General features: G+C 42.9%; 1 pseudogene; it reads right to left on the bottom strand.

Moving 5' to 3' along the window:
- Positions 1–4,923: 4,923 nt before the first annotated feature.
- On the bottom strand, positions 4,924–6,887 carry LOC103346915 (la-related protein 4B pseudogene; annotated as a pseudogene).
- Positions 6,888–14,924: the final 8,037 nt, after the last annotated feature.

Here is a 14,924-nt window from a genome sequence, read left to right as displayed (position 1 = left end):
TGTCTGACTGTCTCCGGGATCAGGAGGCTGGGGAACGGGCGAGCGGCGCACTTACCTTTCTTTGGACCCAGTCCATCCTCCTTTGGGTGGACTAAGACCCAGCACCTGCCTGCCTTCCTGCCTGCCACCATGCCTTCCTTCCTGTCTGCCTTCCTACCTGCCTGCCTTCCTGCCTGTCTTTTTCTCCCTTTTTCTTTCTTTCATTCTTCCTTCCTTTCTTTCTCTTTTTTCTCCTTTCTTTTTTCTTCCAATTTATTTCTTTTTGTTTTCTTCATTCTTTTTCTTTTTATTCTTTTTCTTTCTGTTAATTTTTCTGTGTCATGATTCTTGCACATTGCATCCAAGGACATGGACCAGGGAGAGAGGCTTATGATTACTGTGTGCAAGAACTCTCCTCTTGAGGGTCAAAGCATCTGACAAGGAAGCTCTCCTAGATTAAGTCCTCAAGCGCCTCTCTCAATAACATGCCAGAGAAGGTGTGCTAACTGGAGAGCATCTTTGGTTTAATTAACTCTGGGAGGTCTGAGTGTTGCTGGGGTCCTCATTGGGATATAATAATTGGTCATGAATCATGTGAATGTGACTATTCACCACTAGAGGGCTCTGTAGGGTCAATTACATTTTCCCAATCATTGACATCTGATTCCCCACTGTTGTCTCCAGCTGCTCTGCTGGGGAAGAAAATCTGCTTCACTTGGAGGATACTTAAGTCCAGCACTGGCGGAAGCATGATTGAAAGAGCCCACAGCTGAGATAAAGGCAAAAAGACACTTGCTTCCATGTGAGAATGACTAAGTATACTGTCTTGATTGGGTAAAAGTCATCATGAAGAGGATAAGGCACCTCTGCATCTCCAAGTGTATTTCTACCTCCCAGCTGTGAACCCAGACTAGGGCATCCATTGAATAAACAATGATTCCATATTTCTATGTGGTGCTTCTCTGCTTAACACTGCCTGCTGAAATCTTGTTCCCATATACTTTTACCCAGCATGATTTGTCTTAATTTTTTCACTTCTCCCTGACAATATTCAACAATTTGCACACTGTGCTCTACACTTAACAGACTGACAACACTTAATTTTTGTGTGTACTATAAGCCTGATAAATTGCTCTAATGATTTTTATTATTCCATCATTGTAAAAATTCCTGTATCATGTTCTTTAATAAGTTTGGCATAATACTGAACGGTGTTTGACACTGAAGGCACTGTGTTTTTGCTTGCTAGTATTACCTAGATTGGGAGTAGTGATATCTATCCTCTGATTATACCTTCAAATTGAACTAAAGAGAGACTAAATTCTAAAGCAGGAATAAAATTGCTGATAGTGGAGGTGAAGCTGATGAGAAGGAAGACAAGATTGGGCACTCTGATGGTGTGAGTGAGCTGTTTATGGGTGATCTGTTCCTTATATAAAACCTGCTGCTGTGGGTTTGCCAATTTTTATGTACCACTCAGTAACCTTCTTTCACGTATCTTTAAGAATTCTGTCTCAACTCTCTCCCTTAATTTCACTTTCACAGTTATGGAAAACAAGGTTTTGAACAAGCTGATGGTTATGGATTTAAATTATTTGCAGAAATTCTGTCTTGCTATTGCATGGATCACTGATGCTGAAAGTTCCCTCTTATCTCTCCCAGCAAGAATCCTTAATGGCCCACACTGCTGCTGGTGCTGTAGAAACTTACAGTGCTGAAGGGGTAGTCCGAAATGGAGGCTGTCATGATGAAATTCTCTGAGTGCACTATTTTAATATCAGGCAGTGGGTTAACACCCTGGCCTGAGGTGCCAGCATCACTTATGTGCACCACTTCAAGACCTGGCTGCTCCATTTGTGATTCAGCTCTCTGCTATGGCCTGGGAAAGCAGTAGAAGATGGCGCAAGTCCTTGGACCCCTGCACCCACAAGTGAGACACAGAAGAAGCTCCTGGCTCTTGGCTTCCGACTGGCACAGCTCCAGCCATTACAGCCAATTGGGGAGTGAACCATCAGATGGAAGACCTCTCTCTCTCTGCCTCTCCTCTCTCTGTGTTAGTTTGACTTTTGAATAAATAAATCTTTTTTTTAAAAAGTTATTTGGCATATAACCTTTACTATAAAAATCACATCTGAGCAAGGTTTTGGCTCTGGATGCAACAGATGGTCACTGGCTAGGCGGTAATTACAGTGCACTGACCTTGTCCAGATGGCAGCAGAACCCACCAGCACAGCCCCTTTTCTGTGCTGACACCACTCCACGTGCCCACTGCCCTCCTGCATGCTGCTCTTCAGCTCTAGCCTTTTAGTTTGCAACCAACCAACCACAGTTGGCTCTAATCACACACACATCATGCTGCAAATATCACATGTTTGAGAAAGGACTTACTATTACAAGCCCGCTGGTGTGTGGGTCGGGGATGGCTGAGCACACCCTGGCACCTGCTCCTAAGAAGTGACACAAAGGGCCCCAGGTCTCAGAGCTTGCCCTTCGAGTGTTTACAGCATCTCTTGGTTTGGTTTGAAGAGGTCAATTATTTCTGGGTTTTCGGTCCAGCGATCTGACAGCTACCAAGAAATTAATTCTCTCATTCCTTAATCAGGCATTTGAAACTTATTAGCAATATGTGTATTTCTACATCTTTGAATAATGACTACTTCTCTGAAGGAAACAGTGAGAGACACCAGGCAGGTTTTCTCTGGCAGGGTAAATCACACTTAGTCATATATGATTTGAATTAGTAGATCATTTTCCATTTTGACTTAAAGATCCTCCCAGTTTCTGCTTACTACATTGTACTTCAGAACTCTTTCACATTAAATATGACTAATATGCATTTCCATATTTTGAAAGAGTATAAAAACATCTCACAGCTTTTAATAAAACTTTCCATTTCCCTTTTGCAGCAAAGATACAAAATCAGTTCAACACACCAGTATGAAAGGGGGAAAAAAACTCAACAAATTAAAATAATATTCAAATCACAGCATTAAGTATATCTACATCCAGCTCAACATCAACATTTATAATATATCAGTAATTCTATCAGATTTTCTCTGTAGGGAACCTTTATTAATATGTTCTGATTATTTACAACTGTACAAGCAAAGCACACTCCCAAAGTGCACATATTTAATACAGTATCAACTATTTGCATTTACAGGATTTTTAAACAATCAGAAAAAAGATCAACTGTTTAAGATCCTTAAGGTATATTACAAAAACTACTGCTAGTTCTTGTACTGTGGTATGCTTACTCAGTAAAACTAGCAACAAAATATCCACACAGTAACTGAGTAATTCTGATCCACTCATGCCAACCCGGGGTGTCTCCATGAACTCTAAGCTGTCTTATACAAAAGTTAAGGCAAAGTCATTTTCAAGTTTAAATGCAATTCAAGCCTTTAAATATTGGATGGAAATAATTTTTTAAAAAAACCTCAATCTTGTTAAATAACATTTCATGGAATAAACTGTATGGTTACTTGTAGCAGGAAATATTTTAATGTCTGTTGCTTAGAATAATTAAAGAAAAATGTTGGGGGCCAGCGCTGTGGCTCACTTGGTTAATCCTCCACCTGCAGCAATGGCACCCCATATGGGCACTGGGTTCTAGTCCCGGTTGCTCCTCTTCCAGTCCTGCTCTCTGCTGTGGCCCAGGAAGGCAGTGAAGGATGGCCTAGGTGCTTGGGCCCCTGCACCTGCATGGGAGACTAGGAGGAAGCACCTGGCTCCTGGCTTCAGATCGGCATAGCTCTGGTCATGGCGGCCATTTGGTGGGTGAACCAATGGAAGGAAGATGTTTCTCTCTGTCTCTCTCTCTCTCACTGTATACCTCTATCTGTCAAATAAATAAAAGAGAATACTTTTAGGCATTTTAAAACAAAATAATTTATATTGTTCTTCAGAAGTGCAACACTTCTAGAAGTGAATCAATGAGGCCCTCATCTTGGAGGTAAAAAGAGCAAAAATTTTTGTCCTCCACCAGCCAAAGAGGGGAATAAAACCACAAACACCATTCTCTCACCATTACATAACTTTTAAATCCATGTGCTGATGCAGAGGTTCAGGAAGACATCCCCATGGAGTTAAGATGAGGACTCTTCTGAGAGAGTGCCTGGGGGCAGGGGAACATGGACAGAAATGTGCATGGAACAGGTGCACTAGGCCAAGAGCCAAAGCAGCCAGCTCACAGGGATCAAAACCATTTCATGATACAACATACTGGCAACATGTCAGTGGCCAAAAAAGTATATTTTCATTTAGGTTCTATTCACATGTTTTGAATTGATTTTAGTTAATACCCACTTGCAATTGAGGGGAGGAGCTGGGTACTTGCTGGCAGAATGTCAAAGCTCAAAGCTTTCAGGTTTCTCTAGGGTGCGCTCTGCAGGTTCTTTCTGCCCACTGGATCCAAAAAGGCCTATATGTACATTTATATGTATTTTTAAATGCTGGACTCACTTGTTAACAGTTTAGATGAAAGCACAGCTCCCATGCCAGTGTGTCAGTGACCTGACACTGCCAACCCCCTTCCAGCTTGAGGCCAAGGTTGCCATCTGCTGGAGCATCTGAGATATGCACTTGTAGATCAATGTTATTTTAAAAAATAAAGCAGCATAGTTCCCTTAATTTAGAAAAATTTACTATATATAGCTTGCATTCAGAACCACACAGAGGCTTAATAAAAACATGAATCTGTTGGGATAAATGCATTTTCTATCCTGAAAAAAATCAGACTTACACATCATCTCCTGTTAAGCACCAACCAAAAATAAGGTTTATATTAATTAAATCCTGAAAAACAGTTTTTCTTTTAAGAGGGGGAGAATCTGACTCAGAGAAGAAAAAATAACTTGCAGGCATTCCGTGGGGCTCACAGACACTGCAAGTGCCTAACCAGTGGCTCATTCTCATACTGAGTGGGAAGTGTTTCACTTGTGGCTAATACAGCTCTATGCAACCACTCCCAGACATAGGATTTTCACTGAGGAGACTTGGGGGGAGTGTCCTGTCCTCTGTGAAGACACTTTCCAACAGCTGGGGGTGAGAGCCGATGCCCAGGCTGCCTTCCCTTGTCTTTGGAGACTCTGGGAGTGAACTAGAGGGCAGGGGCTCCCTCTGTTTCTCCACAGGTGCAGCGAGCTTCTTCTCCTCCTTCCTACAACTGCGGGGGTTTGACTTTTGCTCTTTTGGGGGTTGCAGTGGGGAAGAAGGTGGCTCTTTACACGTTCTCTGACAAATCTCCACGTAACTGGGCTTTCACAATTCTTTGGCAGCTCCATGCACCTGCACCGATTTACACGCAGTTGTAGTAAGGACAGGGGGAGTCTGTCCACACTGTGGGTTTCCTTCTGCTTTTCTACCACCTTGGGATCCTCAGGTAAATGGGCTGAGGGGAGGATCATTCATATGTTGCTGATACAGCACAAGAAGCCAGCAGTGAGGGCTCTCTGGGGACCACTACAGGAATAGCGTTCCTACTTGCATCTGCATGGAGGCTCCTTTCCTTTGAGAATCCTATTACCGAGCTAGATGGCCTGTTTTTGAACAAGTCCTGTTATCAAATTGCCTGCAGCTCCAGGTAATGAGGGGAAGTTGGACAGCCCCAGTTCAAAGTTTGTGATGGAGGCTTTGGTCGTGTTGGAGACTGAGTTTGGCTGCTTGTATTTTCTTCCTATAGCCAAAGGAATTTTTCCTGCTTCTGGGAGGATACTGTCTGAGTGAAGTCAGAGGAGAGGCTGCAGGCTTGAAGGTTGGAGATGTGAACCCATGTATAAATCCAGTATTTGGAAATAGAGTTACCAAGGGTGGATCAAAATAGCTACGCATTGTTGACAATGTCTGGGGGCAGTCAGGCTGTGCAGAGGAAACTGTTGTTGGGGACTGTATACTGGAGGTAAATAAATGATGTGTAACACTGCTGTGTATAAAGGTTCATGTTGAGAGACCTAAATCCATTCTTTGGCAAAAATGGGTTTATAGCTATTGCCTTCCTTTTAGCTGCACCTTAATTGGTTTTCCTTGAAAAGTTTTGACTTTTCACAGGTACTTGTAAGCCTGTTGTGCATCAGCTTCTGCTTCAAATGTAATAAATCAATTATCATTATGGGCAAATTCACAGTTAATAAATTTCAGTAAATTATTTCCTTTGAATAGTGCTTCTACTTCTTCCCCAGGGGTAGATTCAGATATTTCTCACAATATGACTATGCAACGATTTTGATTTGGCCTTACTTTTTCTCCCTTCTCACCCACCGGGACTAAAGGTAAAGATCTTAGCACTTCAACAATCGAATCCACACTAGTACTGAGTTTCTTGATATAGTCAAGGGTAGCTACCATTGTAATTAGAGCATACTGCTCACTGTCCATCTGTGAGGTAAGATACACGGCACTAGCAAGAGTCTCCCTAGATAAACAGAATTCCAATTTTTTAAGTACTTCTTGAGAGTCTTCCTGGCTTTCTGGTTGAGATTCATTCCCTCCTGTTTCACTATTTTCAGGTAGAGATTCGTATTCTGCATGATCCAGAGCCAAAGCGTTCATGTCTGATTTGACTCAGGTAAATCTGGTAATGCTGCATTCTCACGACTTTTGTCACCATCACCATTGACATCCAATCCCTGCGGGCTGCAGTCTGCACCATGGCCAGCTGTCTCCTCCCATGTAGCACTCAAACCGACAGCTGCACTACTTGCTTCCAAATGTAACGTGAGTCCCCCACACTTTCGCATTAGGGTTTAGCTCTGAAACCTTAGTTGTTGGTACCTGACTCAAAGCTGGGATGGAATTTGAGAAGTGGTTTGAGATACAGAACCATTCATCAGATGAGAGCTGTCCTTGCCCTCTTGGCCTCGCTGTGCCTGCAGTTCAGCCACAACTTTAGCGTCCTCATCAGAAGTCATGGGTTCCACTCAGAGAAGTTTAATGTAAACTTCAGGATGTTGCCCGCGCCACCTGCCCCACCCGACCGGCCTCCGGCAGGCTCCTTGCCACAGCCCAGGTGCCTGGTGACCCCGCAACATGCAGGGAGAGCCGAGGAGGGAGACTAGGAAGAGGCGGCGCTGCGGGGCCAGGCTGGATGTAGGGAGGAAGGGCCGGCATGGGCCGGTGCAGCGGCAAAAGTGGCTTCTTCCTCTTTGGGACCGAAAATGTCTCAACCTCGAGACTCTGGATCCCCAACACTCCTTCCCTTCACATGAGAACACACCTAAATAAATCCTTAAAAGGTTGAGTGTGAATCAATCGGGCAGAAATTCACTAAGTACCAAGTTGATCGCATCCATCATAGAGCGGATGGGAGACTGAACAGAGCCCAGCATCGAACCATAGTGCTTCTGATGAGAATACAGGGCCCACATTTTCTCAGAAAGGAACACTGGAGGGGCCCAGCTTGAGGTGGGTCAGAGGCAAAAGTGCTAAAAGTATAATAACTGGGCATTCTCAATGAATGGGACTCACTCATGGTATTTCTGTAAGTTTGAAATAATTTCAAAATTAACTACTCTTAAAATGACCAAATTATAAGATGACAATATCCATATCATGTTAGTAAAGCAGGGACAGCATCAAATACTATAAAGGCTAAACCTTACCCAATTCCTATTAGGCCGAAGTTGTAAAACTTGTCCCCTTCTAAGCATCTACATGTGTGGAGACTGCACAAAAAATAGAATACTATTCACAATACATTTTTTGTGAATATATTTGTGATAATTTGTAAACAGCTTGATCTTTCTATTTTAAAGGTTTTGAAAACCCTGTTGCTCTTTAAAAATAATTATTTTATTTTTGTACTTGAAAAGTAGAGATGGGGTGTATCTCAAATCTGTTGGTTCATTCCCCAACTTTATGCCACAACTGGGGCAGGACCAAGCCCAAACCAGCAACCTGAAACACAATCTGGGTCTCTACAAGGGTGGCACGGACTCAACTCCTTTAACCTTCATCACTGTCTCTCTGAATGCACACCAACATGAAGCTGGAGTCAGAAGCAGAGCTGGGACTTTGCCCAGGCTCTCTGACATGGGATGCAGGCATCCCAAGCAGTGGTCACACCACTATGTCAAATGGCCACTCCTTCATTTTTAATTTAGTTTTTATTTGGGAATCAGAGAGACTGAGAAAGACAAGCAGCAGAAATCACTCATCTGTTGGCTTACTACACAATGCCCACCACAATCAGGACTGAATTAGATGAAAGACAGGAGCCAGGAGCTTCATCCAGGTCTTCCATATGGTTGACAGAAATGCTTGGGCCATTATCCACTGCTATCTCAGACAAACTAGCAAGAATCTAGATTGGAAGAGGAGTTGCCAGGACTCAAAGCTGCACTCCATATGAGATGCCAATGTCAGAAGAGCAGCTTGACCTATTGAATCACATGCTAGTCCCTGCATCAATTCAAACCAGTGCACTCACCCTACCCTGTATATATTCAAAGAATGCAAAGCTGGACATCCCCTCCCTTTCCTTATTATAAAAGCCTCAGTCCTGCTCCACCTCAGAAGAACCGTGGTTCACTTTAAACTGAATCTGTCTCCCAATTTGCAATCCTATTCTGCATCTGAAAAACATCTCTCTGATTTTATTTTAATCTCATTTATGACCTTTTGCTTTATATAATCCAGGACTCTCTGGTCTTATCTCCTTGCCTACTGGCAGATTTGGGAAAATGTTTTATATTATGTATTTTCACTACCTCAGGTGAATACCTGAGGGTTAAAATGTTAGATAAGTGAATGCTACATTTTTTCCTAAAAAGTCTTTGTTGAATTAGAATCCATATGTCTTAGTACTCATGAAGCAGATGTTCTTCAGAATCACATCCTCTACAGCTTTCCCTCAGATGTCTCAAGCAGGGCCTGAACTTCATTGGTACATCCATAATCATATCCTTGAATGTGACTCCTAAAATATGGACATCCTTGCTCAGCCAAGGCCATCTGTACCAACGTCTAGGAGAGAAGGTCATAACTGTACCAAGGGGGTGGCTCTATGGATAGAAAATTTAAACCATGGTTGGGATTACCCTCAAGTATTTCCCTGTGCTGGCCTTCCACATGTCTTTCCCACACAATTACTGGGATATGTACACAATCTGAACAGTCAGTGATTTCAATATATGGGAGTGTCACAGCTATGCTGTGAAATAACCTGTAGATGTCTGAGTAAAGTGGGAAATTATACATGATTATAAATTTTTGAACTTAAGAATACAAAACTATTTCCTTATCAGTTTCAAATGCATCTCCTAACTCATTATGTGGCAGCTAAACATGAATTGATTCTGACATATCAACTATGACCATGAGTGAACTATTCTCTTATATGAATCTTCGGTTACTCCACAAAATGACTGAACATTGGAAGAGCTAAAGTATATGGTGTTGCTTATGTAGCAAATAATAAATGGGATTTATGTCTGTTTGTGTTAAGGTGGAGAGGATGATGAAACAGTGACCAGCACTATTCAGATTGAACAGTCGAAACACAAAACCTGGGGTTCAGCAGGTGCAGCTCTTTCACCTCTATCTCCGTCGTGTTCACTGTCACAAATAAGAAGCAGTTCCGGACAGGCTCGGATTCCTGAATTGCTGCAATATGATGGTCTTAGCCTGATTTCTTTTGTGGTGAGGACTCACTTCTCTCTTCTCTGGGGTTTCCAATCATCAGTTATCATTTTCCTTCTATCTGTTACTATTATTATTTACTTATTTGAGAGGCAGAGTTTTATTTTTATTTTTTTATTTTTATTTTATTTTATTTTTTTTTATTTTTATTTATTTTTTTTTTATTTTTTGACAGGCAGAGTGGACAGTGAGAGAGAGAGACAGAGAGAAAGGTCTTCCTTTTGCCGTTGGTTCACCCTCCAATGGCCACCGCGTCCGGCGCGCTGCGGCCGGCGCACCGCGCTGATCCGATGGCAGGAGCCAGGAGCCAGGTGCTTTTCCTGGTCTCCCATGGGGTGCAGGGCCCAAGCACCTGGGCCATCCTCCACTGCACTTCGTGGCCACAGCAGAGAGCTGGCCTGGAAGAGGGGCAACCGGGACAGAATCCGGAGCCCCAACCGGGACTAGAACCCGGTGTGCCGGCGCCGCTAGGCAGAGGATTAGCCTAGTGAGCCGCGGCGCCGGCCCGAGAGGCAGAGTTTTAGACAGGGAGAAGGGGGGGCTCTTCCATAATCTGGTCCATTACCCAAATGGCCACAATGGCCAGAGCTGGGCCAATCCCAAGCCAGGAGCCAGGATCTCTTCTGGGTTTCCCATGTGAGTGCAGGGGCCCATGCACCTGAGCCATCTCCCACTGCTTTTACAGGCCATTATCATGGAGCTGGATTAGAAGTGGAGCAACCAGGAGACCAACCAGTGCCCATATGAGTACCACAGGAGGAGGATTAGCTCCTATATCATAGTGCCTGTCCCATCTCCTTGTCCCTTAATCCAGTCTATCTGCTAAATGGGAAACAGAATATTTCCAATTTAATGTCATCTCAACAGTCATTAGAAAAATTGTCATTTAACATTATTTTTTATTGTTACATGCATTTTAAATCTACAGCTAGGGGGCCAGCATTGTAGCATAGTGGGTAAAGAAACTGCCTGTGACACCATCATCCCTTATGGGTGCTGGTTCAAGACCTAGCTGCTCCAATTCCAATTCATCTCCCTGCTAATATGCCCAGAAATGCAGTGGAGGATGGTCCACGTGCTTGGGCCCCTGTACCCATGTGAGGGATCTGAAAGAAACTCCTGACTCCTGGTTCCAGCCAGAGCATTGTGGCCATTTGAGGCATGAAACAGTGGAAAGAAGATCTCTTGCTCTTTCTCTCTCTCTTTCTCTCTCTTTTTTTCCTCTGTGTAACTCTTTCAAATAAATAAATAATTATTTTAAAAAATCTTAAATCCACAGCTAAAAGTAAATAAAATTACTCTTCATATATTATATGTATTTTAAAAATATGGATAAGAGAAGCAGGCAGGTCTAGTAGTTAGATGCCTGAATCCTACATTACACTGCATAAGTTTGATATCTTCATCCAGAACCATACTCCAGTTTCCTGTTACTGCAGACCCTGGAAAGCAATGGTGATGGTTCAACTAACTGGGTTCCTGTCACCCATTTGGGAAACCTATATAGAGTTCTTGACACCACCTTAAGTATTGGCACAATCTTGACCAATGTAGATATTTGGGGAGTGAACCAGTGACAGGGAGCTTTAAGCCTAATAGTCAATTTTATTCTGCAGCCAATCTTTTACAACTACTTTGATACACAGAAATCTTTTCAAAACCAGACCATCCCTGAAATCTTGAGTTTGCATGCTCACATGCTGATGCTTAGATGTTCCAATATCTAATTTGGTCACAGTAGTCTGGATAACCAAGGTTATATGTTGGGGTGTGCAAATGAAAGGAAAAACAGGACATGGGGTCTCTTCCTCCAGAAAGTGTGCACAGACTAACCAGGTGTGGTTTCTTTACTGATAAGGATTACAACAGCCTATTGTAGAGCACATGCATGTGTTCATAGAACTAAGGATTCTCTGAAACACGTTTAGCAAGATATAGTAGATAAACATTGTGAGAGTCCTGAATCCACACTGGCCTGAGGCATCTCCCCCACTCTTTCTTGGCATCAGAAAGCAAAAGCACAGAGGTGCTGTGCTTATGGAGAGCCTCATCTTTCCCACAAATCAGGCCTGAGAGACTTTCTGTGCCTCACTGTTCCCACAACTGCCCCTAGTTATAAATCAGGCAGACATACTGTACCTCCTGGTATCAGGTATCTTCTCCAGCTGCTCCAGCCCACATCCCACATCCATTTGTTTGGCTGCTCCAATCCATCTCCCACCTATCTCCCACCTCCCTTGGTACAAGTTCCCTATGAAACCCCAGCCCTACACCTGAGCCCAGAGCGCCTCTCCCTCTGAGGATACTCCTGGCAGTTCTTCACCCTAAAACTTTTTCTTTGCTCAGCATGGTCTTGGTTGTAGTTCCCAGTCATGGTTGCAAACCCTAACAAGCATGTCTGAAAAAGCAGTTGCATGTTCTTGTGAAGCCTACGTTCTCACAAGGGCTCAATGCTCTTCTTGTTAGTAGGTCATAAGCTATCCTAATCAGTACCTGAGGTCACACTCTGTGTACTAGGAAGAAAATGTCTTTACTAAGAGTGCTCTGGCAGAAATCTTATTCTCCACAGTCACACTTTATCATCTTTACAAACCTGCCTGGAAACAACCAGGTTGACCAGATCTGAGTCCACTGTGTGTGTGAATGAACGTGACTTTTTGCTTCATATCTAATGCTGTTCCTCTATTTTGGATTGCATATATGTTTGTGGGCTTATGCTTTGATTCATAGTAATTCCCCATGTTATGGAATTGATTTTCACTGAATACAAACTGCAAACAAAATAACTGAAATGTTGAAAGAGAAAAAAGGAATTTATCCAAATGTTCCTATACATCCAATAAATTTTTTAAGTTTAAATTGGTGAACACAAATGAATAACTCCATCTTGCTCTTCTATCCAACCCTCTCATTTCTCCCTCACTCAATGTTGTTCAACCTCTCCCAGTCCCTCTAACACTGATTGTGCTCCCTGCAGGAGTGTCTGCCTCCCCACTGCACTATGAGCTTCTGCCTTCACTCAGCTCTATCTCCTGTGGTCACCACTGACTTAAATTCACTTTGATCACTCCAATGGTTAATGAGGGAATTATTTCCTTAGCAATCCCATGACATAGAAGAGAAAAATCACAGTCTTTCATGTTTTTTCTCTGTAGGAAAATTCTTCATGGAGAAAGAAATGCTAATGTAAATGTTGGAAAGATATTATTGATCATCCTCTGGCCTGATAAACTTGGACAAAGGTCCTACAAAAATAAAACTAGAACTATATTTATTGGATGCATTTCCAAGTCTCAGGCCAAGATGAGAGGCTGCCCATTTTCTTACAAAGGAGGATCCAATCACAGACTGAACTGCATTTGCATCATCATAAACTCAGCAGAGACTGGTGTATCTTCCTGTATTCTCACCCAAAGAGAGTGTGATAACTAAGGGGAGCAAACTGGAGAGAGAAAGGAGACATCATTGCAGTCTTCCCAACATTCCTAGATAGCACCAGTCATGAATCTCCACTCTTTTGGGAATAGCCTGCCACCAGCCCTACTCACAAGCACCTGAAGAGTGACATATGACCAACACAGATACAGGGTCAGGTAGAAGAGGGCTTGAGTACTGTATCTCACAAGGGCAGGTGTCATTCTAAGGTAAGCGACATATACATGTGTCTACACAAACACACCAGATCTCTAGGATTTTTTTTAATCTAAAAATTCCATTTCCACTGAATAGCATACCCTTCCTACCATTTATAACCACTCTTCTACTTTCTGTTTCTAGTATTCTATTTTACTTATTTTAAAGGTTTATATTATTTATTTGAAAGGCAGAGTTCCAGAGAGTGGTAGAGCCAGAGACAGAGGTCTTTCATCCACTGGTTCACTCCCCAAAACACCGAGATAACCAGAGCTGAGCCAATCTGAAGCCAGGAGCCAGGAGTTTCTTCCAGGCTTCCCACTCAGATGCAGGGGCCCAAGGACTTGGGCCATCTTCTCCTGCTTTCCCAGGCCATGTCAGAGTTCTGGATCAGAAGTGGAGCAGCCAGGACTAGAACCAGCACCCATATGGGATGCTGGCACTGTAGGCAGGAGCTTAAACCCACTGCCCCACAGTGCCAGTCCCTCTGACTACCTTATTTATTTCATATGATTAGAATATTGCAGTATTTTTCCTTTGGGGACTGATACTTGTGGCTAATTTCATTTAGTAAAATATATTCAAGGTTCATCCATGTCACAGGATTTCCTTTTCTTCTGTGCCTGCATAACTTTTCACTGTGAGTACAGGCCACACTAGAAATCTTGGCTACAGTGAATTATGCTGTGGTGAATAATATTTATATGTTGCTTATATTGAACTTTCAATACTTTTAGATGTATACTCAGAAGTGAGAGTATTAGATCACATAAAAATTCTATTTTTAATGTAATTAAGAGACACTGTTTTCTGTGGTGGTTGTGCCATTTTATGTTACCACAAACAACACACATGTGGCTGAAAATCTTTGTATCTTCACCAACACAATTGGGTATTTCTTTTTTTTTTTTTTTTTTTTTTTAAAGAAGAGGAGCAGGAGATCTTATTGGCCATTTCCAGGCCATGGTTATGAAGATCTCTTTGCATGTGCACTCAAAGTGATTCAGCATTGGGCTTCATTGTCAATGTGGTGCAATTGCTCCTCACCCAGGGAGAAGTATACGACTCTGTTAAGTACATTTTCAACTTCGTGCAATGGTTCTCTTTTTTTTTAAAAAAAAATATTTATTTATTTGAAAGTCAGAGTTAGACAGAGAAAGGAGAAGCAGAGAGGGAGAGAGAGGTCTTCCATCCAATGGTTCACTCCCCAATTGGCCCCAATGGCTGGAGCTGCACCGATCCAAAGCCATGAGCCAGGAGCTTCTTCCAGGTCTCCCATGTGGGTGCAGGGGCCCAAGGACTTTGGCCATCTTCTACTGCTTTCCCAGGCCATAGCAGAGAGCTGGATGGGAAGTGGAGCAGCCAGGACTTGAGCCAGCATCCATATGGGATGCCAGCACTTCAGGCCAGGGTGTTAACCCACTGTACCACAGCGCTGGCCCCTGTGCAATAGTTCTAATGGTAGGTCTGGTGGTATCATAACCCCATCTGGCTATCAATACTGTTTCTGTTCCAGGCAACTTTCTGTTAGTAAGGCCAAACACAGATTTCTGCCTGAACATTTCTCTAGCTTAGGATTCACATAAAAGATGAGCACCATCACATCATTCTTCTTCCCATTCTGTCTGCCATGACCTAGAGTGTAGACCTATCAGGCTGACCCATATTTTAACTCT

The sequence above is a fragment of the Oryctolagus cuniculus genome, chromosome 7, assembly GCF_964237555.1.
Source record: "Oryctolagus cuniculus chromosome 7, mOryCun1.1, whole genome shotgun sequence".
NCBI classification, from domain to species: domain Eukaryota; kingdom Metazoa; phylum Chordata; class Mammalia; order Lagomorpha; family Leporidae; genus Oryctolagus; species Oryctolagus cuniculus.
Note: the sequence above shows the minus strand (reverse complement) of the source record. Positions and strands in the feature narration are given on the sequence as shown.